This window comes from Pinus tabuliformis, chromosome X (genome assembly GCF_031772625.1).
Source record: "Pinus tabuliformis cultivar Carrire ecotype Pingquan chromosome X, CPIR1, whole genome shotgun sequence".
NCBI lineage: Eukaryota > Viridiplantae > Streptophyta > Pinopsida > Pinales > Pinaceae > Pinus > Pinus tabuliformis.
In genome coordinates, this window is record NC_142308.1 from 1046588823 (window position 1) to 1046612389 (window position 23567).

The 23567-nt window shown below is 37.1% G+C and overlaps 2 pseudogenes; both read right to left on the reverse strand.

Moving 5' to 3' along the window:
• Positions 1-760: 760 nt before the first annotated feature.
• LOC149143378 (uncharacterized) lies at positions 761-2229 on the reverse strand (annotated as a pseudogene).
• A 5119-nt stretch (positions 2230-7348) lies between these two features.
• LOC149143379 (sugar transport protein 7 pseudogene) lies at positions 7349-9895 on the reverse strand (annotated as a pseudogene).
• Positions 9896-23567: the final 13672 nt, after the last annotated feature.

A 23567-nucleotide genomic window follows, 5' to 3' on the forward strand; every position in this document is an offset into this window, starting at 1 on the left:
CAGGGGCATCAGGTCGGATAGGGGCCGGGACATGTTGCTCTATTGCAGGGGCATCAGGTTAGATTGGCGTCGGGAGTTGCTCTGTTGTAGTGGCATCAGGTCGGATTGGGGTCGGAGTTGAGGAAACTGCACTGCTGGGACATGTCGCTCCAAGGACTCCTAAGTTGTTTCCTGCGCAATTGCTACTGCATGGAGTCTCTGATGGTAACGACTGTGACACAGGTGGCGGCCCAACAACCTGTCCTGGATGCATTTGTAGAGGTAGATGTCTGACATTCTGCAATGGACGAGCCACTGATTGCATTGGTAAGGGGATGTTACTCCTTATGTTTCTGGGAAGGGTTGGGGACTTATTTCTCATGAACTCGCTGCTGGAATTTTTCTGAAAGGCTAAACGAATTAACTTGCAAAGATGTTAATCAATTTCTTTCGTAATCATAGCCACCTTAAGAACTGTTTACATATGGAAAGTTCAGAATCACATCAAAATTTTCTAAATCCTACCCTACGCAATATTTAATTCCAGCATGTTCAAAAACATTTCTTATGAATCACATCAAAATTTTCGAAATTCAACCCTACATAATATTTAATTCCAGCATGTTCAAAAACATTTCTTATGAATCTCCAGGGATTTCTGTTCTGCAATCCTGAAGTGTCTCAACTGTCACAAAACCTTAAAGAAAATTATGAAATCTAATGTCCACAAAACCTAAAACACAGACCATTTTACGTTGAACAGGTTGAAAGCTTGGAACATTTAGTCTGCCCCTTCATCTTGAGCTTTGACAAAAGCTTCTTCCTCAACTTTGCGACCAGCAACACTTTCTGTCTCACCATAGACCGGTAAATGGGCTTCAGAACTTCCATCCTCTGTAAGCTGGGAATGGGCAACATCTCCTTTATGTAACTTGTGGCGTTTCTTGGATGGCATATCTCTTTCTTCCTTCGCTGATTCATCTTTTCTTTTTCCAAGAACATTGTCTTTTCCAGTATCTGCTGTCTCTTGCTCCTTTGTCTTTGCCATTCCTAACATAGACAGGTGTTTTTTCCCTGACATATGTAGCTCATGAAGATTTTCTAGTCTTCCAAAGTTAACCTCACAAAGAGAACACCACCCCACCAGTCCTTGTGGCTGCTTTTTCTGTGGCTTTACTACATCTTCTGAACCCTTTTCCTTCAAATGTTTTAACCTAGACTGGTGCTTCTTCCCAAACACATGTTGTTTGTGAAGAACTTCCTTTGTGCTACAGGTAACATCACAAAGTGAGCACCACCCAGGGATATTTGGAGTCTTAGCATCCATTTCTTTGATGCCTGGGATCTCCCTATGTGCCCTGTTTTTAGACTTTGGTTGCAATCCAAAATCTGAGTTCTTACCCAACCTGGACTTGAAAATCTGAAAAGCATACCCAATGTTACTAATAAAAATAGTATGCTCTATAATTTCCAATATGAAGATCAACCTCTATGCATTTTCCCAGCCTCAGAAACACAGCAGAGAGGTTGTTTTAATGCCTAGTGAATGTGGTATTGCCCTCAACAGTGATAAAGGCTCCCACAATATCAAACATTGCTCAATTTGTAAACAAAAAGAATGGACAAATTACTGAAACAGTAAACAACTTTTCTGGCACAATAAGAAAAGGTATAAAAAGAATGGATACACTGTTGAATCAGAAAACAAAGTTCAAAGTTGAGAGGCTAAGAAGTGAATGAAAAAGGATGGATACATTGCACAATCCGCAATGGAAATTTGAATAAAAAACAAATACCTCTTGTTGGCGTGACTGATGTTGATAGATCTGAGGTGGAGGTGAAGTTTGATTAACAAATTCCTGCTGTTGATATTGCTGAGTTGGATTCACAGACCGGTTCAAGCTCTGCAAATGGCCAATGGAATATCCAATAGGCTCTGCCCCATAATTCATAATATTCAAAGTGGGTTCTCTGTCAGTAATGGGTTGTCTGTAGGGATCCCTAATCATCGTGTCTCTGAGGTCATGGGTACCAATCGAGGATAAAGGGTAGGCAGAATTGCCCTGCCTCCCATGTGAATGGGGATAGATTGGCGGAGAGAAAACACCGAGGAAGGCAACGATGTTGATGAGAATGGTAAGGGGGAAGAGTTGTAACACCTTGCAGAGATTCCAGTGTGTAATAAGTGTGGCCTGAAGATAACCTTGATAAAGGAGCCCTTGCACCACCATGATTCTCTGTATAATCCATTTGGGACACTCCACTGGGCACATGAATCCGTATAGAAGAGAATTTACCACCAGAAGTGGAAACATCTTGCTTTGTTGGTTGATCCTCGGGGCTGTTCCTCTTTCGGTCATTTGTTCCTGAATTACATAAAAATTGCAACAAAAGAACTTAGTCCACATTAATAAACTGAACCTTTCTGGAGCCAACACGTGAATCTACCCGTCTAGGCACTTGCAAGAAATGTTGCATGGGAGACTATAATGTAAACTAAACACTGAGTATCTGGAGAAGCGATATTTCCATCAAGTTTAGACAGATGAATTTGCTCAGAAGACAATTTACTAGCACAAATGGGAACATCTCCTCTGTTCGTTGATCCCAGTTCAGTTTTACAGAGGCCCCTTGCTACAAAGAACCTTCTCTAAAAACCTTTCAACGTTGAAAGGATAAACGAATTAACTTGCAAAGAGGTTAATCAATTTCTTTTGTAATCACAGCCACCTTAAGAACTGTTTACATAGGGAAAGTTCAGAATCACATCAAAATTTTCTAAATCCTACCCTACGCAATATTTAATTCCAGCATGTTCAAAAACATTTCTTATGAATCACACCAAAATTTTCGAAACTCAACCCTACGTAATATTTAATTCCAGCATGTTCAAAAACATTTCTTATGAATCTTTAGGGATTTCTGTTCTGCAATCCTGAAGTGTCTCAACTATCACAAAACCTTAAAGAAAATTTTGAAACCTAATGTCCAGAAAACCTAAAACACAGACCATTTTACACTCAACAGGTTGAAAGCTTGGAACATTTAATCTACCCCTTCATCTTGAGCTTTGACAAAGCTTCTTCCGCAACTTTGCGACCAGCAACACTTTCTGTCTCACCATAGACCAGTAAATGGGCTTCAGAATTTCCATCCTCTGTAAGCTGGGTGTTATCACTAAAAATTTGATTGCCAAAATAGCTCACACTAGCTTGAGGACAAAGTGTTTTGTAGCACATAAATCCTTTTGGCAGTTTCGCAGCGCAGCATGTTTTAGGTGATTTCGTAGCGCATAATTCATATTTTGCACTGGCTGCGCTACGAAATTGGGGATTTGTTCGGATCTATAGTTATTCTTTCCCAGCTGTCATGTTTATCAAAATCCATTGGGTTTGCATCAATAGTTGTCAGTTTGTAAGGTTTTTTAGTACCCCAGCAGATGGTGTTTCATTGGGTTTATCTGGAGCACTCTTTCCTTGGAAGAAGCCTTCTGTGGTAATCAGTGGATAAACAAGGGATCAGACTGTGGATATCACATCATTTATTTTGGCACTGTTGCAAGTGCAAGGGGAACAGACCATTGTTTTCACATCTTCTGTTGTTTCTACCCAGAGGTTATGTACTTTATTGAACTGTTTCGAAGGGCTGGTCTTAAGGATGATTGAGTATTCAAGCCTACAACATCAATATTAACGAAGTAAAGCGTTGGATGCATTTAGAGCAGGAGATGTTGAAGTGCTAGTTGCTTCTGATGCAATTCCAGTAGATGTAGCAAAGCTAGATCAAGACATTTGCAAAATTGTTGATAACTGCTTCACAAGAGCAAGACTTCATGTTGAAAGATTGATTTTTATACAGTCATCATATTTGTCATTTGAACTTCTCAATCTTGAAAACGATCCAGCTTGCTTTTCTTTATGGAAGGGCCAGCCTATTGATTCCAGTCAAAGAAAATGGTTTTTGCGGGCAACACACTTGGGTTTATTTCTAGAGATGGAAAGCCTTGATGATTTAGCCCAGAGTAAAGCCCAGGCTTGTGGAATTGTGTTGAATTGCATGAACCGGGCATAGAAGGAGCAATGGTGATGGGGATGGTAATCCATTGATTACAGGACCACCTTCAGGTGGTGTGGTTCAAAATGAGAGATCTCCATACTGGTACACTGGCTACAACTGCTGTAGGTGATGTTTGTTACAGGCATACTTCTCTGTTTTAAGCAGTTAGCTTCCAGGAGGTATTTAGCGCGGCTGAAAGAATATTTTCGAAAACGGAAAGAGGTTTTTATTCCTAACATACTGAAATAGAAAAACCTCTTTCATTTTCTTCAGATTGATTATGAGCTGGGAGAATCGAGTGACTAAAGTTGCGCTACGAAACTGCTGTAGGTGCCGTTTTTTAATTTCCTGTGTTACACCTCTTTTTCAAAGACAGATTCTGGGAAGCTGGAGAAGTGTTTTAAAAATCCAAAAGAGGTTTTTGTTAAACACGGATTGGTTTACAGAAACCTCCTTTAGTTTTGCCAAATACATTTTCTGTGAGAAGATATGAGCTCTGTCCCGAGACCCATTTTTTGGGCAGAACAACAGTTTCGTAGCAACTGGAGCTAAATAATTCAATCTCAAACTAGAATTGAAAACAAAAGATTCAGTGTCTGATGCATATTTGTGGACAGTACCAGCCCTTAAGCAAGCAAAGATCATGAGAAAGCTGAACACAAGCCTAAGAGCAGAAAACAAGGCTTTGAAGAAAGAGGTTAGCAGTTTGAAGAAGAAGCTAGGTAAACTAGCTCATTGATCCAAGGAGAAAGTTGCTTTTCAAGTTTTGGTAAATTTTGATTTCCATCATTTTGTAACCTTTTTGGATACCTAACACCTGTACAAAGTAGCTGAAGAAATCATGAAGTTAAGTCAACAGTGCTTTAAGATTCATATGTCCTGTTTTGATTATCTACAGCAGTTTCGTAGCGCGCTACGAAACTGCTGTAGATGACTGTTTTATGAGAAAAAATGAAATTGATGCTGAGGTAAGCAAATCTTGAAAAGGATGACTCGAGGCCAGTAAGGAGACTATATAAAGCTATCCAGGTATTCAAAGGGTGACAGGTGTGAGTGTTGAAGAAAAAGGTGAAACTTTTTGTTTTTTGCTAAAAGTCTTCCTAAAGTTACTTTATGACCGAATTGTTAGGGTTCTGGTAGGGTTACCGAAATTTTGGGTGGTACACCTGTTCAGTTCACAAAACGTCCAGATCATGAGGCATATTGGATTATGCGTGGTTATTAAAGGTATTAAATGGCTTGGAGCATAGTCTTTTAGTACATGAAGACTAATGGAAGGCAGGAACCATGAAAACAGGGCACATATCCTCATCAACTAATGAGTCATCCACACAGCAAGTATCTGAAGCTGCTCGTTCAGTGAATGTTTCTCCAGCATGTCTTGGCCACTACAAAAATGGTACAGGTGTCAAAGTTCAAGAAAGCATCAATGCACACGAGGAGATAGAATTAGAGTTTCAATAGGAATGGGACTCTATGTATTCACAGCGCAATACCTTTGTATTTAATAAGTTTGTTTAGATATAGATAAGGCAATTAATGATAGGATTTCGAGCTCCCCTCATGCTGGAGGAGGAGTCTCAAGTAGTAGTAGTTTTGTTTTCCTATATATAGGAAAAACTCTGATGTAAAAAAGGTTGGAGATTTATGAAAAAACAGAGTTTTTATCAGCTTATGTAAAAAGACTTTTTGACAGTAATATAAGGATTACTTTTTCTTCCCAAGATTCATCATGTGTTCAATGCTCAGAATATGTGTGGTTTTGTCATTATCCTTTATATATTTTACAGCTCACTAAATATGCAATCACTCTGAATTCACCTAGTGCTCAGACTTCCTGTGTATATTTATGAGTTGAGGTTCTTTTGAGAGATGTTTTGAGTGTTAAACATTATATGCCTTGGCTTCTATGATTGAGTGGCTTATAGTTTACTGCAGAAGTATTTGACTCCATGAGCCCAATGGAAGAGATGTTATTTTGTTGTTCCAACCAGCTTGTTTTCATAAAATGTTTGAAGAGTTAGCCATATTTTCTTGCTAATAATTCCTATCACAAATCTGTGAGAGAGCCCTCTCTGACTAAGGAGGCTAACCTTAGTCTAAAGCCTGGTCTGAAGTAGTTACATAAAATCTAACTGGTAGCAGCCATCGGTACATGATTTTGTGATAACACTGGGCATGGGCAGCATCTCCTTTATGTAACTTGTGGCGTTTCTTGGATGGCATATCTCTTTATTCCTTCACTGAATCATCTTTTCTTTTTCCAAGAACATTGTCTTTTCCAATCTCTACTGTCTCCTGCTCCTTTGTCTTTGCCATTCCTAACATGGACAGGTGTTTTTTCCCTGACATATGTAGCTCATGAAGATTTTCTAGGCTTCCACAGTTAACCTCACAAATTGAACACCACCCCACCAGTCCTTATGGCTGCTTTTTTTGTGGCTTTACTACATCTTCTGAACCCTTTTCCTTCAACTTTATTAACCTGGACTGGTGCTTCTTCCCAAGCAAATGTTGTTTGTGAAGAACTTCCTTTGTGCTACAGGTAACATCACAGAGTGAGCACCACCCAGGGATCTTTGGAGTCTTAGCATCCATATCTTTGATGCCTGGGATCTCCCTATGTGCCCTGTTTTTAGACTTTGGTTGCAATCTAGAATCTGAGCTCTTAACCAACCTGGACTTGAAAATCTGAAAAGCGTACCCAATGTTAGTAATAAAAATAGTATGCTCTATAATTTCCAATATGAAGATCAACCTCTCTGCATTTTCCCAGCCTCAGAAAGACAGCAGAGAGGTTGTTTTAATGCCTAGTGAATGTGGTATTGCCCTCAACAGTGATAAAGGCTCCCACAATATCAAACATTGCTCAATTAGTAAACAAAAAGAATGGAAAAATCACTGAAACAGTAAACAACTTTTCTGGCACTTCACTCATCATCATCCCTCATCAGGGATGAAAAGAAAGCATAAATGATTTATTGAGATTGAGAAACAGTGATTGATACCATTGACAAATTTTATTTAGGGTGTAAAATCGTTGCAGTCATGTTCGTCTATGAATGATCATTTTGGTGATGATAATTTTGATGTTTTGTATTCAGAAATTCATAACGCATTGAACTCCAGAAACAAAAAAAACCATCAAAGAAAATCCATCACTTTTCCTGAACTTTCTTGACAATTCTCAGGAAGTGGAGACAAAAGCTACTGAAATAGACTTGTAAATTACAATAAACAAATGACAAACCTCCCAAACTAAGTTATTCTTTAAGTGAATTACTAAACTAAACTAAGTTATTCTTTAAGTGAATTACAGTTCTGGTAGTTTTCCTTTTGGTGCCCCCTCCTCGACGCAAGGAACTATTTTCTTCTAAAGCCAATGCTTTCTCCATTCAAAAATCATTTCTTCAATGGGTACACCCTTGGTTTCTAGCAAGAAGAGGTACACAAAGGCAGTCATGATACAAATCCAGCCCACAAAGAATAGGAAAATCCCGTACCTGAATGTGCATAAAAGAGATAGGAAGACGTGCACAATTGCAAATGTGAAAAGAAGGTTCACAGAGACTATTATCGCTTGTCCAGTAGAACGTGTTTCTAGTGGGAAAATTTCACTCGGCACGGTCCATCCAAGAGGACCCCATGACCACCCAAATGCAGCCACAAATAAGCAGAAGGTTGCCACCAACAACGTTGAGAAGCCTTTGGATAGTACTTTGTCCCCTCTAAACTTTAGGCCCAAGATTATGGCAACAGAAACCTATGAAAAAGGATAACATTATTATTGATGAATCCAACAGTAAACAATCCAACAATAAAGGGAAAAATCTCTATAATCTGCTACTAATTATTTCGGGATCAAATGAAAATATGGTCAACTTCATTTGTGCAGTGCAGTCAATTTCCCAGATTAATGAAGGGATTTAGATTTAAGAACTCTGGAAACAGATTCGTGTGTCCTTGTTGCAACTTGGACGGACTATAAAATCTCTCCTTCCAAGCTACTTAGAAGATGGGGTTACAAACTTACAATTCATCTCATTTTGCACATCCTAGTGGTTGTTGCTGATATAATGGGATGTTATCCCATCCACCCAATTTTAAATCTCACATCAATGTTATCCCCTCCATTCCATTTTAAATCCCACATCCCAGTAGTTGTGGTTGGTACAATGCAATGCCTCCCCGCAATTTTGAATCACACTGGCTAAGTAAATTTCTAATTTAATTGGAGAATTTATATCCAAGTTTTTTTCCATAAATTAACAGGAATTTCTGTAACAATAACATTTCAGAAGTAATAGGGACTTCTGTGGTGAATAAAGGCATTCATCAAGATAATTGAAGCATGTTTGTTCAAGCTCCGTTCTCACCTCACTCAGCTGCTGCAGGCAAGAACTCTGGTTTCCTATTCAACTCTGAAAATGTAAGTGAGACAGGTCACAAAAGGACTCGGGCATGGAGAGCTACCATGGTTGCAGAAAACTCAAATAAAGAAGAAAGCATGTTATCTGGGGCTTTGTTTAGCTGGTGTAAAAGTAAGAGACCAATGCAATTCCCATGGTTTAAAACTTTTCTGACCCTAATAATCGATAAGAGATCATCACTTCCATTCGGTTTCTAGATTTGAGGAACAGGAAATCTCAGAAAATGGATAGGAACTGGTATTCCCTGTCTGTTGGGGACCTCCCAATCCATGGTTAGAACATGGGTCATGATTCTTGAGCTTTGGCAGCTCAATTACCAGGTCTAAGATACATATTGTCATTCTTAAAAACAGGAAACATGAAATGCTGTGAAAAAGCAGAACAGAGACTACCTCTGTGCGTTTTAGTCTTACCTTACAGACTATCATCTGAATACCCCCAGTAAGTACTAGGGCTCCGCGCCCCCACCTGTCAATAGTGGTAATAGATACAAGGGTTGAAGCTACAAGAACAGCTCCAGTCATGACAGACGAGTAAAGGGAAGCATTTGCACCAAAGCCCAATCTGCTGAAAAGGATAGGGGCATAGAACAATATTGAATTGATTCCAGTAAAAATCTGAAACATTGGCATACAGATTGCCATCACAACCTGTGGCCGATTCCTCCTCTCTAAAATATTCCTGAATGGATGCCTGATGAATTTAGCCAGTGCGGCTGCATCGACCATATCCTCATACTCTGCTTCTACATTCCTAGTGCCCCTGGTCTTCTCCAGGACAGCTCTGCCTTTCTCCAGATGACCACGTTCTATCAGACTGTTGGGGGTATCAGGAAGGAACATCCCTCCAACGGTCATCAAAAGTGCAGGACCTGCAGCCAAACCCAGAGAGAGACGCCATCCCCAAGTTTTTATGTGCTGAGTCCCATAATTAACCATATTTGCTGTGAAGATCCCGAGTGTTGTGGCCAACTGGAACATTATATTAAGCCCTCCGCGGAATTTTGGTGGTGCTAACTCTGAGAGGTACAGAGGAACACCCTTGACACAAATTCAAACAAAAAGCTCTGTAAACCCAAGGCATTCATATCTAAACAAAAAACTCTATAACTCAAATCACCCCAATTCAAAGCCAAATGTCTAAAGCTTGAGTAATGCGTGCTTTTATCAATATATCTTGGAGAAACTCTTTCGAAATCATTGAGCCCACAACCCATACAAGCCAACCTGATTTGCGAAGCCTATTCCCACTCCAAGCATTATGCGCCCAATAATGAGCATGCCTAAGCTGATGGTGCCGGCGTTGAGAGCTGCACCCACAAGAAAATAGATGCCTCCGCTTACAACACTGGCCTTGAGCTGCACCGCCATGATTCTCTGTATAATCCATTTGAAACACTCCTTGCACTGCTCACGCGATAGCCAGGGAGGAAACAGTAACGGATTTTTTCTTCGAGCGCTCAGAAAGTTGAACGCTGATCAAGTAAATATCGTGAACCGTTCCAACTACCTTCCATTGATCGAAGGATTAACAATCATCTGATCGTCTAACACATAATCTAACGGCGCATAGGGATGACAAGTGGATTTTAGGAAAGTTCACTTCAGAGGGAAACGCCTTACGGCGTAATTAATAATAAATAATAAATAATAATAAATAATACAAATAAATAATAATAATATAAATAATAAATAATAAATCACTTAATAATAAATAATAAAAATAATAAATGATATTTAAAAATATACAAGAAAATAAATAAAAATAATAAAAATAAAAATAGTAATAACTATACTAAAACTCTAAATCAGAATAAATAGAAATAAAACAACAAATCTATCAAAAAGAAGGAAATAAAACAAGAAAGCTAAAAAAATCAAAAGAAAAGTAAAGAAATAAAACAAGAAAGCTAAAAATCAAAAGAAAGTTGCATGTAGACACATGGAGTGTGTGCATGTGGTTCCCCTTCCAATGTTTTGTTCTATTTAATAGATGGTGAGGAAGATGAGAGGCATTCTTGCATTCCATCTTTCCGAGATTCTGTCTTTCATTCTCTTGGGAGAATGGTATACTAAGACCTAGGAGTCACTGGCAGTAGTATGTTGATTGAGGGCTCGGGGGTGGCCAGTTGTAGCAAGACGTTGCACAATTGAGCCTACGGTTGGGTGGAGAGTCGTCCCCAAAACCTTGTTGCGGTAAGCCTACTTCTACCACAGGTAAGTGCCACTCTGATTTAAATTTAATGCTAATTAGGACAGTTAATTAGATATTTATTTTTGGACTGTTACATATGGTATCAGAGCTTTGGCTCAACCCTTAGGGCCTATGGGCATCTTAAAAAAAAAAAAAAATATTGTTTTTGTTGGGATTTTTTTTACTCGACTTGTTTGGAAAGTCACAGGATCTCTGATATTTACCTTACAATTGTTCATCTCACACAGTCTAAGAGCCCGTGGATCTCTGATATTTATTTCCAAGCCCATCTAAATGCTCCAGTTGGTCTCGATCCAATCATCTTGCCTAGATTGTTTCCATGTCCTTTTTCACAGTGCAGTCTTCCTCGAAGTCCATATACACCGTTCAACTACATGGCTAACATCTGCCTGCGTCAGCCATAATCTCATTCGCCTTTCTTTCCTCTCTTGATGTTCTCCAGTGTACCTTCGATATTTTTTTTGAACTCTGCTTGATATTCTACAACCACCTTCCATGCAAGTGATTACTTGCTTTTGTGGACAAAGCAATCTTGAATATATCCATATGCTATCGGGTTTGTTTTGAGTTCCAAAATACCAAAATACTGCAGGCAAAATGTAAATCAAGTTAGCATAGATACTAGCAGATCTTTGTTTTCATTTGCCGGAATTGTATCCAGAGGATTTAGAGAGCAGTGAGATGCATCTGGAATGTTTTAATTAAATGTCAGTGCAGGGGAAAATAAGTTAGGTCTTTGAAGTGACTTTTCAGGATAGAGATTTGGTCATCCAAAGCCTTCAAAGGACAATTTTTAATTTTGGACTATGCTGTTATTTAACATCAAACTTCTTTGGACGGGTATCCATTCATTTATTTTCTTGTGTATATTTTCTCATTTTCTTGTGTATGCTTCATCTCTCAGCTTTATAGCATTGTCAAAAGAACAAGTGAATTTGCGATTAACATTTGGATTGTTACATATGCTGGTTATAATAGTTCAGCAGAGGGTGTTGGCAACATGAAGTTAATAAATAATAAATAATAAATAATAAAAATAATAAGTAATAAATAATTCAACTTAACTTCGGGACGAAGTTCCTTAAAGTGGGAGAGTATGTAATATCCCTCCCCTTAATAAAAAATAAAAAATAAAAAATAATAAATGATCTTGTGCGAGCCCATACGCACGAGGGAGAATAAGTAACACCATATGGGCTGGGGACAAACTCAATCAACACTGCATATGCTAGTGGTTCCTTTGTCTTGTGTATAGCTCTTGATGGATAGCTCTAGAAGAGCTATGGGACCATCTTGAGGAGGCCAAGTGCCTGATGTTCTAGGCTTGGTGCCTGTTATTGGATTGGGATGCCGAAGTCTGGAAGGGTTGTATAGGACTTCGATGCCTGGGGCTGTGCGCCTTAGTAGTTGTGGAGGGAGTGGGCCAGCCTTGCCAGATGCCCGGGGTCATTGAGTACTAGATCGGATGCCTGCCTTGGGGTAGATGAGGTCTGAGTTAGGTGCGAGCCTTGGGGCCAGCCTTGGACTAGGATACAGACCAGGTCAGGCTTAGCCTGGTGCCGAAAGTGGGAAAAAGGACAGAGATTCCTTGAGATTTCCCGGGGTGTTGGGGACTTTCGATGCCTGCTGGTTATACTAGTTCAACAGAGGGTGTTGGCAACAGGAAGTAAATAAAATAATAAATAATAAAAATAATACATAATACATAATTCAACATAACTTCGGGATGAAGTTCCTTAAAGGGGGAGAGTATGTAATATCCCTTCCCTTAATAATAAATAATAAATAATAATATAATAATTAATAATAAATAATAAAAATAATAAATAATACAAATAAATAATAATAATATAAATAATAAATAATAAATCACTTAATAATAAATAATAAAAATAATAAATGATATTTAAAAATATACAAGAAAATAAATAAAAATAAAAATAATAAAAATAAAAATAGTAATAACTATACTAAAACTCTAAATCAGAATAAATAGAAATAAAACAACAAAACTATCAAAAAGAAGGAAATAAAACAAGAAAGCTAAAAAAATCAAAAGAAAAGTAAAGAAATAAAACAAGAAAGCTAAAAATCAAAAGAAAGTTGCATGTAGACACATGGAGTGTGTGCATGTGGTTCCCCTTCCAATGTTTTGTTCTATTTAATAGATGGTGAGGAAGATGAGAGGCATTCTTGCATTCCATCTTTCCGAGATTCTGTCTTTCATTCTCTTGGGAGAATGGTATACTAAGACCTAGGAGTCACTGGCATTAGTATGTTGATTGAGGGCTCGGGGTGGCCAGTTGTAGCAAGACGTTGTACAATTGAGTCTACGGTTGGGTGGAGAGTCGTCCCCAAAACCTTGTTGCGGTAAGCCTACTTCTACCACAGGTAAGTGCCACTCTGATTTAAATTTAATGCTAATTAGGACAGTGAATTAGATATTTATTTTTGGACTGTTACAATTCTAATGTTTAAGCTTGTAGTAGATTTGAATATATTTTGTTCCAAAATGCCAATATACCTCAGTTTGTGCCTTTTCATTCCCATTAACATTTTACATGTGTTTGTTCGAGCTTGTTTATTTCTAGATTTGTATCTTGAACTAGATTGTCTATTGTGGTTGATTTCCTTAGATCAGGAATTTGTTCTTTCACATGGAAAAGATCATTTCCCTTTTGTGGTCTGAAGATTTATTACAGTAGCTGATTTCTAATTTCTCTTGTTCTATTCTTGTTTATTAGCATTTGCAATCAACTTTCAGAGGTAAATGCTAAAAACCACGTTTTGTGTTATATTGCCTTTGTTTACACTTTGAACTCAGGACTCATAGGAAACCCTTTTTCTGATTAACAGTAAGTGTCGAGCACTAGCATTTTGATTCATTCAAAATGTATGGAAAATAAATACGATAGCCTTTTCAAAACATGCAAAAATTCCACCCGAACTAGAGCTATGCCCTGGCCGTTGGGAATGATGCTGAAAAACCAAGTTTTGTGAATTTCAGCTGCAAGATTTTTCTCTTGAATTGTTTTTGGAAGCATATTCTACTAGACAAATTAGCACTTGAAATGGTCTAGTAACTAGGAATCAGATTTAATGTCACCACAATCTGGTTCCTTATGATTCGGGATAGTGTGTGCTAGCCACATGAGGGCTCTAAGATTGAAAACCAGTTTGCTGGAAATTATATTTTTGCTTGTTAATTAAGTAAACAGCTTAGCTGAAGAGTACATGTTTACACATAAAATGACTTTTAAACCTCGTTTGCTATACAAATCCATGATTTGTACCTTTAGATATGTAAGAATAACCCACAGATCTGCAATTAATACTGCTGTAATACATAAAATAAATGATTTTTATCTTTAAAATGGACTAGGATATGGAGTTAGGAAAGAAGAAAATTGCACAAGTAGATGTTGAATCTAAGTTGTACGATTTGGAAGAGACTAGAAATAATAAAAAAAACACATCCAGAATAACAGATTGGCTACCAAAAGTATTACCTTTATAACCAGTACTGCAAATACAATTTAAAAAAAAATTCAAGCTATATTCATAGAGCAATTGAGGGGATTAGATCCTTCCTAATTGCTTTACCTCTCTATAGAACCACAATACACTCAAGGCTTCTCCACAGAAGCGACCTCCAATCTCTCACCAAAGATGCACTGTCTCGCTTTCTAACTAGACAAAATAATGGAAGAGTAAGAAGAATCAAGCAAAATAATGGTCAATGTCTCATCTTTTGCCTCTCCACCTCTTTTATATATGAGAATGATGGTGGACATGGAGAGTTTTCAAGAAAATAATGAGAGAGAAATCAAGAATAAACCCTAGTGGAACACCGTTGTCTGCACTATTATCCATGCATGGAACTAGAACCCTGGGCCCTTCCTAATAAGTTTGGCTCCACCAAAGGATAATAGTTCAGCCACCATGCAGAATATAACATTCTAAGTGAAGTGCACGAGTTCTTGAGATAAGTGTGGATAAGATCTGCAAAAACAAAATATAAATTTCTTGAGTCAGGGCAAAGTTTCCAGGCCCTCACTCAGAGATGTAGATATAGGTTTCCAGTACTAGCAAAAAGTGACAGTCAACTGAAAGAATGGAAATGAATATCAGGGATAGATGGAAAATGACCAAGTATGGATTACTTTGGGCACTCTATATCAATTAGTGCCTCCTATTCATGCCTCTCCTGATCAAGGGAAAGAAAAGGCCTCAAGGGAGGTAACACTGGACTAAGGTCAAAGGATAACCTCCCAAGTGAAGTGCGGGGATAAGGGTACAATTATGAGTGGTTAATCTTCCAACTTAGCCTATGATTCATATTAGAATGTGTTTAACATTAAATGAAAACACATGATTACATAAATGGTTAGTGTACCTTGTTGATGATTGTTGCTGGAGCATGTACTTTTGCACAGGCTTAAGTGTTTAGGCATGCAAAAGTTTTCCAAAATCTTTTTAGGATACTTGCTCAAGTATTGAGTAAGTTGTTTTTTTAATTTAGCCTGAGTCTAGCTTAGGAAAGACACATAATTAATTATGTTGGATACCGAGCTAAAGAAAATTAGGAAAAGTAAAATATTTACTTAAGTGATTATGTTTTAGTCTCAACCGTTGATGTTAATGGAGGTGAGATTTAATCTTGGCCATCCATCATTTCAGAGATTAGCGTTAATGATTTTGCTCAATGAGAGAATTTATAAAAGCAAGGCTAAGAAGAGGAGAAAGGCACACCATACAACGACACAAGACATTGAGAAAGAGATTTTATCGTGAGGAATGAGATACTTGAGTGTGCCAGGTCCGAGGAAGGTGCAGGGGTGCATCATATGAGATCCTGATCATCCAAGAAGATCAAGGAAAAATTTAGGGCTTGATCAATTGGATCATTCTAGGGTATGTTTTATATGTATTTTCCTCAATTGGGCCATTATCCTAGGATGGGAGCCCAAGTAGGTTCTGATTAAGATTTAATGAAGAGTTGTTGATTGGGGAATATTTGTGTGTCAAATGTATGATTGGGATTGGTTAATATTTTCTCTCTGTTGAATATTTTGTTAAGAACCTAGTTGTGCTTTTATTCAGTATATCTGTGATAAATTTGCTAGGAATTAAGTGCCAGTTTGTTGGTTTAAAAAAAAAATTAACATACCTTTTGATGGATGGCCCACCTTCCTTCAAGAAGCATGCTAGATGGGAGAGAGCACTGACTGGAGCATAGGTGGAGAGCCCTGAGGTAAATCTATCTATGTATCATCATAGGGTTGTTGGTTGGCTAGCTGACCAAAGGGGACAAAAATTATCTTCTATGGGTTGCCCACTTTTGGTGGGCATCGGAACCAAAAATAAGGATAATAGGCATGGGGAGCCTAAAGAATGTGTCCAAAAACATGGGACTTCCTAGCAAAGGGAAGGTCCTTATGATGCTAAACTTGCAACTTTCTCTAATGTGTTAAAGACACCAATCCCACATAGCCATTAGCCACAAAGCAACCTGAAAAGGGATACCCTGCAATAGGAATAGATTCCAACACGCCATCTAGAACATCAGCAATTAATGCATATAGATAAGCATCAAGCGGGCACCCCTAGTGAATGGATTGATGCAACAAAAATTGTGGGGTAAAGACATTATTTCTTGAGACAAAGACAAGAGCATTGGTGAAGAGGATACTAACCATAGCCACACAACATAGGCCAAAACCAAGGCAAAATTTAGATCAAAGTCTCTTAGTATCTTCAAACAGTTAGAAGTACTTGTGATATCAGTAATCTGAAGGTACTATTGATGTAGGTATGATACTGCTATTGATGTTTGTCAGTTGAATATATTATTGTTTAGAAGTTGTTGTTAAATATGAAGAGCATGTGAGAGAGAGTTCCCATGCATGTGTATTGTTGGGATTTGGTGATTGGAAGTTTGTTGATACAATTGGGGTGTGATATTGTCTCATCTTAAAATGAGCAGATTAATGAATGATGTTGATCCAATGACTCTGATGATTCGTTATATCTCTGTTATCTGAGAAGATGCATGGAAACTATATGATTATGATTGGAATACTTTGGCACATGAACCAAGGAATTAATGATAGGAAAGTTAGTAGGTCACAGATAGATTGATGGTTATAGGCAAGGTCACTTTCTCGACATTTAGAGGGATCTATGGTCAAGCTATGATGATTGGTTTGTGAAGAAGTAGCTATTTTATTTCAACATGCAGCCCAAGTTCATTAATTGTATAGTTAACTCTGCCACATCATAATGATTAAATTTGGCTGAAGGATGTGTCACTTGAACGTTTTGAACAAACTCTGTAATGGTCTCAGAATTCTGATTGAAGAATGATGTTAACTATATTTACATTGAAAATTGCAGTTTTATTCCCACTAATCTGTACCTGAGGTCTTGTTTTTTTCCCACCTCAGTGTCTATTAAATATATGGATGGTGTGAACAACATTTGCATTGAAAATTGCAGTTTTTGAGCCAGTAATTTATACCCAAAATGTGTCCCAATCTAAAGAATGTAGTCAGTTATATTTTACATATGAGGGTGATTTTTAATTCTGTTGATAGAAAACTATCATTGTTCTTATTTAAGATACAATAGATTTTCCATTCGGATAGTAGGATTATCTTTCAAATAGTATATTTGTCATTCTTCATGGAGGAAGTCATAATAACAAATCTCGAGTTTGAGAAGTAAATGACTATGAAGCATGGGAATTCAGATTAGGATGTGTTGAAATATCCTATATGTCACGTTAATGATTATTCTATGAGTGGTGGAATTATCTAGTGAAAACATAGATTGAATACCATGGACTTGTGTAAGGCTTACTGTGATAGTTGTTTTTAATAATCTTAAATTAAATGAGAAGATCAATTCGTAGAGAATTTGGGATTTTAGAATGGAAGCTTATTTAGTCAATAAAAGACCAGTGAAAATATTAGAATACACTTTTACCCTTATTCTAGTGTTGAATAAAAATGCCGTGAAAAATAATGTGTCTCTAGTTTTGGATAAAAGGACCCTCAGCTTTCTTCGCAAATTTTGTGGTCACTAGCCACTTGTGAAAGGAGTACGCATCTTTAGAAATGTGGTGCCATTTATAAAGGAAATACTAATAACAGCAGGGCAAAGGAAATTATTCCATTCATTTATTTATTTCTCATTTGTCTGGTCATATTGTGAGCTGCAATATATATCATGAAATTGTTTTAGTACTAGTAAGCAATGATTAAATATATAAAACCTTTGACATTTAGAGGGCATTTCTCTCAAATTACAAAAAATAAAGTATGAAATCTTGAGGGAAACAGTTTCTGAAGTTTTGAGTCTTTTATTTTCAAGTTAACTAACTGGTTTGGAAAATGAAAAGCCAACAAATTGGAAGAGTGATACTTTTATATTCACTAAGGTATTTATATGCATGAAACTTATACTAGCACCTTCTAGTGGAATTGATAGTGCACTAATCAGTTGCTTTCCAATATTTTGGTTTTGGTACCACCTTATAGCATATCCAGGTTCCAATGCTATTTTCCATGGTGGACAGTTGAATCTGTTTCAACTCTAATTGTAAACAAGGTTGTCACATGAGCATCTATGATGCCCATTTTGACTTAGATAGCTACCCATGCTAAGACTCTATTTTGCAGCCCTATGTTATTATTTATGAACATTATGTAATATTGATGCATTTGGTTGGACACATGAAACTACTTATATAAATCAATTGATAGATTTGATATTGATGATGGAAATGGTTGATGTATGGCCCAAATGTATGACTCACTTAGTGGTGAATTATCTAATGCATGAATTATCAGAATTATTTTGTTTCATATATGGCTCAAGTGGATATGATTGGTTTAAACGATTAACTTAGTGAATTTATGATTTATTTCCAGTATAAGCTGTAAGATTTACATGTGGATACTAGACTTAATAACATGAGGATTATGTATCTTGTTGTTATATAAATGCATGAATGAGAGCTAACCCGCAAGGGGGAAGAACTATATGATAGCCGAGATCTACTCTTCCATTGAGGGAAAGCTGAGACATCTCATGAGGAAGGTATAATGTACATTTCTCTATTACATTTGGTATCTGCTTTGATATGAACTCCTATGACATGAGTAAAATGGAAATGACAGGTGGCAAGACTACCTGACTGGATTATTCAATGACAAGTCCAACCGCTCTGTAGTGTGGTCCATGTTAAGGCGTTGACCCTAGTTGTGAAGGAGGGGTGGAGGAATTTCCCACCATGTATCCTCCGAAACCTAGAATCGTGGGAGGGAAGTGGTGGACACACTCCCCTAGACGTGTGATGATGATTTCCAGTTGCCTGCTAGGGAATTTAGGTTGATATAGTCGACGCTTCCACCATGTCAGTTTTATCAGTGGTTAGTATGGCCGTTGCCACTGATAAAGAAGCAGAGGACGGATAGGGTGGGGATGGAAGTAGGTCATGATGGATAGGGGGATATAGATCAGTTGGAGACTCTTGATGGGAAGTAATTTCATTGTCTGACTTATCAAATTTTATTGCTATAACTCTCTCTGGTTTGCTATGCTTTCGAACTCCTTGTATCTTTTCATTATAACTTCGGGACGAAGTTTTTTGAAGGAGGGGTGTATGTAATTCCCCACCTAAATCTTATCACGCAAATTTATTAATGTTTACATTACCTGAAAATATTCATAAGTATTGGTGAATACCTTCATTTTGGAAACTATAAATTTATTTACTAATATAAAATTCATTATTTCTATTTTATTCAAATTCCCAACTAACCTTCTCAAGTTGAATCTTAGGTAGGATATGGTCTCCTTCCATTATTTCAAATTATATATATATTCATCTCACATTCCCAAATGTACTCTCATATTTACGTAGGAGAAGACATGGTCCTCTCCATTTAATTACATCTCACAATCCCAAATGTACCCTCACATTTACTAGGGAGAAGACATGGTCCTCTCCATTTAATTACATCTCACATTCACAAATGTACTTTCACATTTACTTGGGAGAAGACATGGTCCTCTCCATTTAATTACATCTCAGATTCCCAAATGTACTCACACATTTACTTGGGAGAAGACATGGTCCTTTCCATTTAATTACATCTCATTCCCAAATGTACTCTCACATTTACTTAGAAGAAGACATAGTCCTGTCCATATATATATATATATATATATATATATATATATATATATATATATATATATATATATATATCAAATTCCCAAATGGACTTTCATATTTACTTGGGAGAAGACATGGTCATCTCCCATTAATATCCCAATTTTATATTCATATCACATTTCCAAATGTACTCCCATATTTACTTGGGAGAATAGAAGTCAACTGTAAGGATGGATGAGAAGTTAATGACATTAATGAGAGGTGGTTTAGATGGAGAAGAGAGGGAGGGTATAAAAGGGAAGGAGGAAGGGAGAAAAGGGGAGGTGGGGTCTTGCTTGATTTTGGAATTGGTTGTGACTTGCGTTCACTGTGATTTTAGGATTTGTTGTGATTTTTGGAGACCTTAGGAACCTGTGGAGGTTTCTTGGGTTGTTGAGAGGAGGGAAATATTGTTCATCTTGGTTTGGATCATTCATCTTGGACACACACACTACATCTGGTTGGACTTGGGCTCAGAGGGCTAAGGAACCTGTGGAGGTTTCCTGGGCTAGGAATTATTTCCTAGTTGGCTGGGAGGTAAATCTAGTTGGGTTAGTCAAGAGGAGCGTTCAGCAGGAGCAGCAGCTCAAAGGCATCTCCACTAGCCACCAGTACAGGTATTCCTCTATAGATTACTCATGTAAATTTATTAAAATGAAATGTTCACTATAAGTTATAAGGATTAGAATGTAAATGGTAAAATTTTCATTGTTTAAAAGTCTTGTAAGAAAGTAAATTATTGCCTCTTATTGCATTTAAATTCTAGAGAAATAGATCTATTAGAAGACCCTAGGATAGGGCTCTTACATCTTGGATATCACTGGGGAAATTTTCCTGCACTCCTCAAAGCAACACCACTATATTTTAACTGCTACATACTATATCACACGCTGGACAGAGGCAATTTTGCTAAAATAGGTGAACGACTAGGAAGTCATCAACTTTTTGAAACAGAAAATCATTTCTAGGTTTGGCATTCCTATGTCACTTGTTTTTTATAATGGAACATATTTTTCATCGTTAAATCTTTATGATTTTGCATTGGAAAATGGTATTATATTGAAAGAATCAACTAATTATTATCTGCAGGGGACTGGTCTTGCTGAATCCATGAACAAGAATCTTATCTGTATCATCAAAAATACCATATTCTCTTAACATCGAAACTGGAACCCTTCTTTGGTGAATTCCTTATGGGCTAACCGAGTCACACCTAAGCCTTCTCTAAACACCTCACCTTACTTCCTAGTGTATGGAAAAGAATCCATCCTACTGCGAAACATCTACTTGCCCACTCTCCAACTCTCACAAGAGTCCCAAGGCAAGCAATGTATTTTAGCTCAGCATAGGATGGACACTTTGTACAAGCCATAGGAAGAAAGGTTAAAAGCCAAAGAGAAATTTTCACTTGACCATAATTGTATCAAGAGGTGGTTTGACAGGATGTTTTCAAGGAAAAACAACTTTAGTGTGGGTGACATGGTCTTAAAGTGGGATAAATCCCACAAGGACAAAGGAAAACACACTAATTTTTTGTCCCTGTGGATTGGACCATACATAGTGCACTAGAATCTTGGCCAACACACACCATATTCAATCACTTGAAAGGAAGATTGACTATCTCCCTATCAAGGGAAAAGAATTAAAACAATATTTTCAATGAAAATCTTGGGTTGTGCCCCGCACTATGTACATAGTCTTTTGTTCTTTTCTATTTGTTTTTTTTATTATGTTTTGTGTTGTTTTTATCATGTAAATAAGTGTTGTGCCTAATTCCGTTGTGGATTCTAAGTGTGTTTGTGGGAGAATTATAAAGATTCTTGTGACACTACAGTGCTTGGCTAGCCTTCTATCCATCTTCCTTATATTGGTTACATCTTTTGGCCGATGAATTTATGATGGAAAATACAATCTGTTCATAAGGAGAGTTTTGGTCCGACTATTGGCTCACTAAGATGTCTTTTTACAAGCAATCACAATCCCTACATTAGTTGTCAACCCGAGGTATGGCTTTTTATCTCAAGAGTGTTAGCATAGTATATGCAGTAAATCTAGAGGTTATCTAATTATGAATAGTTGCAATCACTAATGACTAATTCTTCAATTCAATTCACACAATTCTGGAAAGAACTATCTATGGAAGAAATACTCTTAACACACTCTGCAACTCTATGCAACTTGTTCCGAAATCAATTGAAACTGAATCCAAATAAGAATCACACTTGGAATTGTTCAAATAGACTTAAGGCAAACTTAATCAGGGAAATAAGCTGTAACTATTGAAAAACATTGTTAATCTATAGCAACCCAAGTTAACTTGCAATTCTCAATTGAACAACAACAATAATTGAACAACAGTCAGTAATTGAACAGAAAACAGCAATTGAACGGCAATTGGTAATTGAACAACAAACAGAAATTGAACAACAAATAGCAATAGAGGATTTCTAAATAGCAAATGATCTATATTGCAATTTGTGGAACTTAAGTAGAATTATCTCTAAGATCTATGATAACATCAATCAAAATGAACAACAATCTGTTATTAACACTAATTCACTCATTCCAATCAAAGAACTACTTAAGTATGTCACACGGATTCACTCTGAATCTAATTGAACAGTAGTATGAATCAATATCGCAAATCTTTACGATAAATGAAATAACAAATGACTGAACATTAAATCAATATCAAAGACTAAATATAAATACTATAACACAAGGGAGCAGTAGAACTTCTCGTGATCAGGCCCAGAGTCACCAAAAGCCTCCGCTTAATAAGAAAGAATATGAATATGTATCAAACGAAACCTTCTTTCATTAATGCAAGTTACAGCTTACAGAGTCACTGAGATAACAATGTATATGTTTTCAAAAAGAATAATTACAGATTATCAAAGTCTGCCCTGTCTCTAATTGCCTTTTGGCTCTATATATAACATAAAAGAGTAACTAGATAAAAGTGAATCCTCAGGATCAGGGGATCCTTAGGATTTCACAATACATAATTTGATCATGTGATAAAATAACAGTGTTCAAGCTGATCTCTCACTTCCTTATTTGCCAAAAAAGTTGTAGCCTTTCTCTTTTATGGCCTCGTGTTGTTCTGTCAACTGAATAGTTTTTGCCCAGTCCGCATCTCTGCACACAAAGATAGCAAAAAATCAGTTTCTTGTGCTAGATTTGCCTATTTTGTCACCAAATTCTTTCATCCAACTTTAGCCGATATTTTCCTCATTTTAATATATAAACAGAGATAATTGTATAAGGATGAATCGTAAATAAATCATTTTACGAAGAAAAACCATACCTTTTTCCTAACCCAACATACTCCCCAACTTACCTTGTTGCATGTCCACATGCAAGTGAGTAGTTTAGATGCAACTGAGTTAGGGAATAAGTAGGATATACCTCCTCCTTGTAATTCCTAAAACCATTTTTCTACTTAGGGATAGCAAAAGCCTGGGTTACCTCTTGATCCTTCAAGTTATAGTCATTGCGGTATTGATCAGGAGGATACCATATGATTAGGCATTTGTAATGACATCCTATCCAATCAATCCCCATTTTTAAAATCATATTACAATATTTATAGAAACGAGAAGAGGTGGCTTTGAAATTTCGATATCCAAATGGCTCTCAGTTCCTCACAATGTTACTGGAGA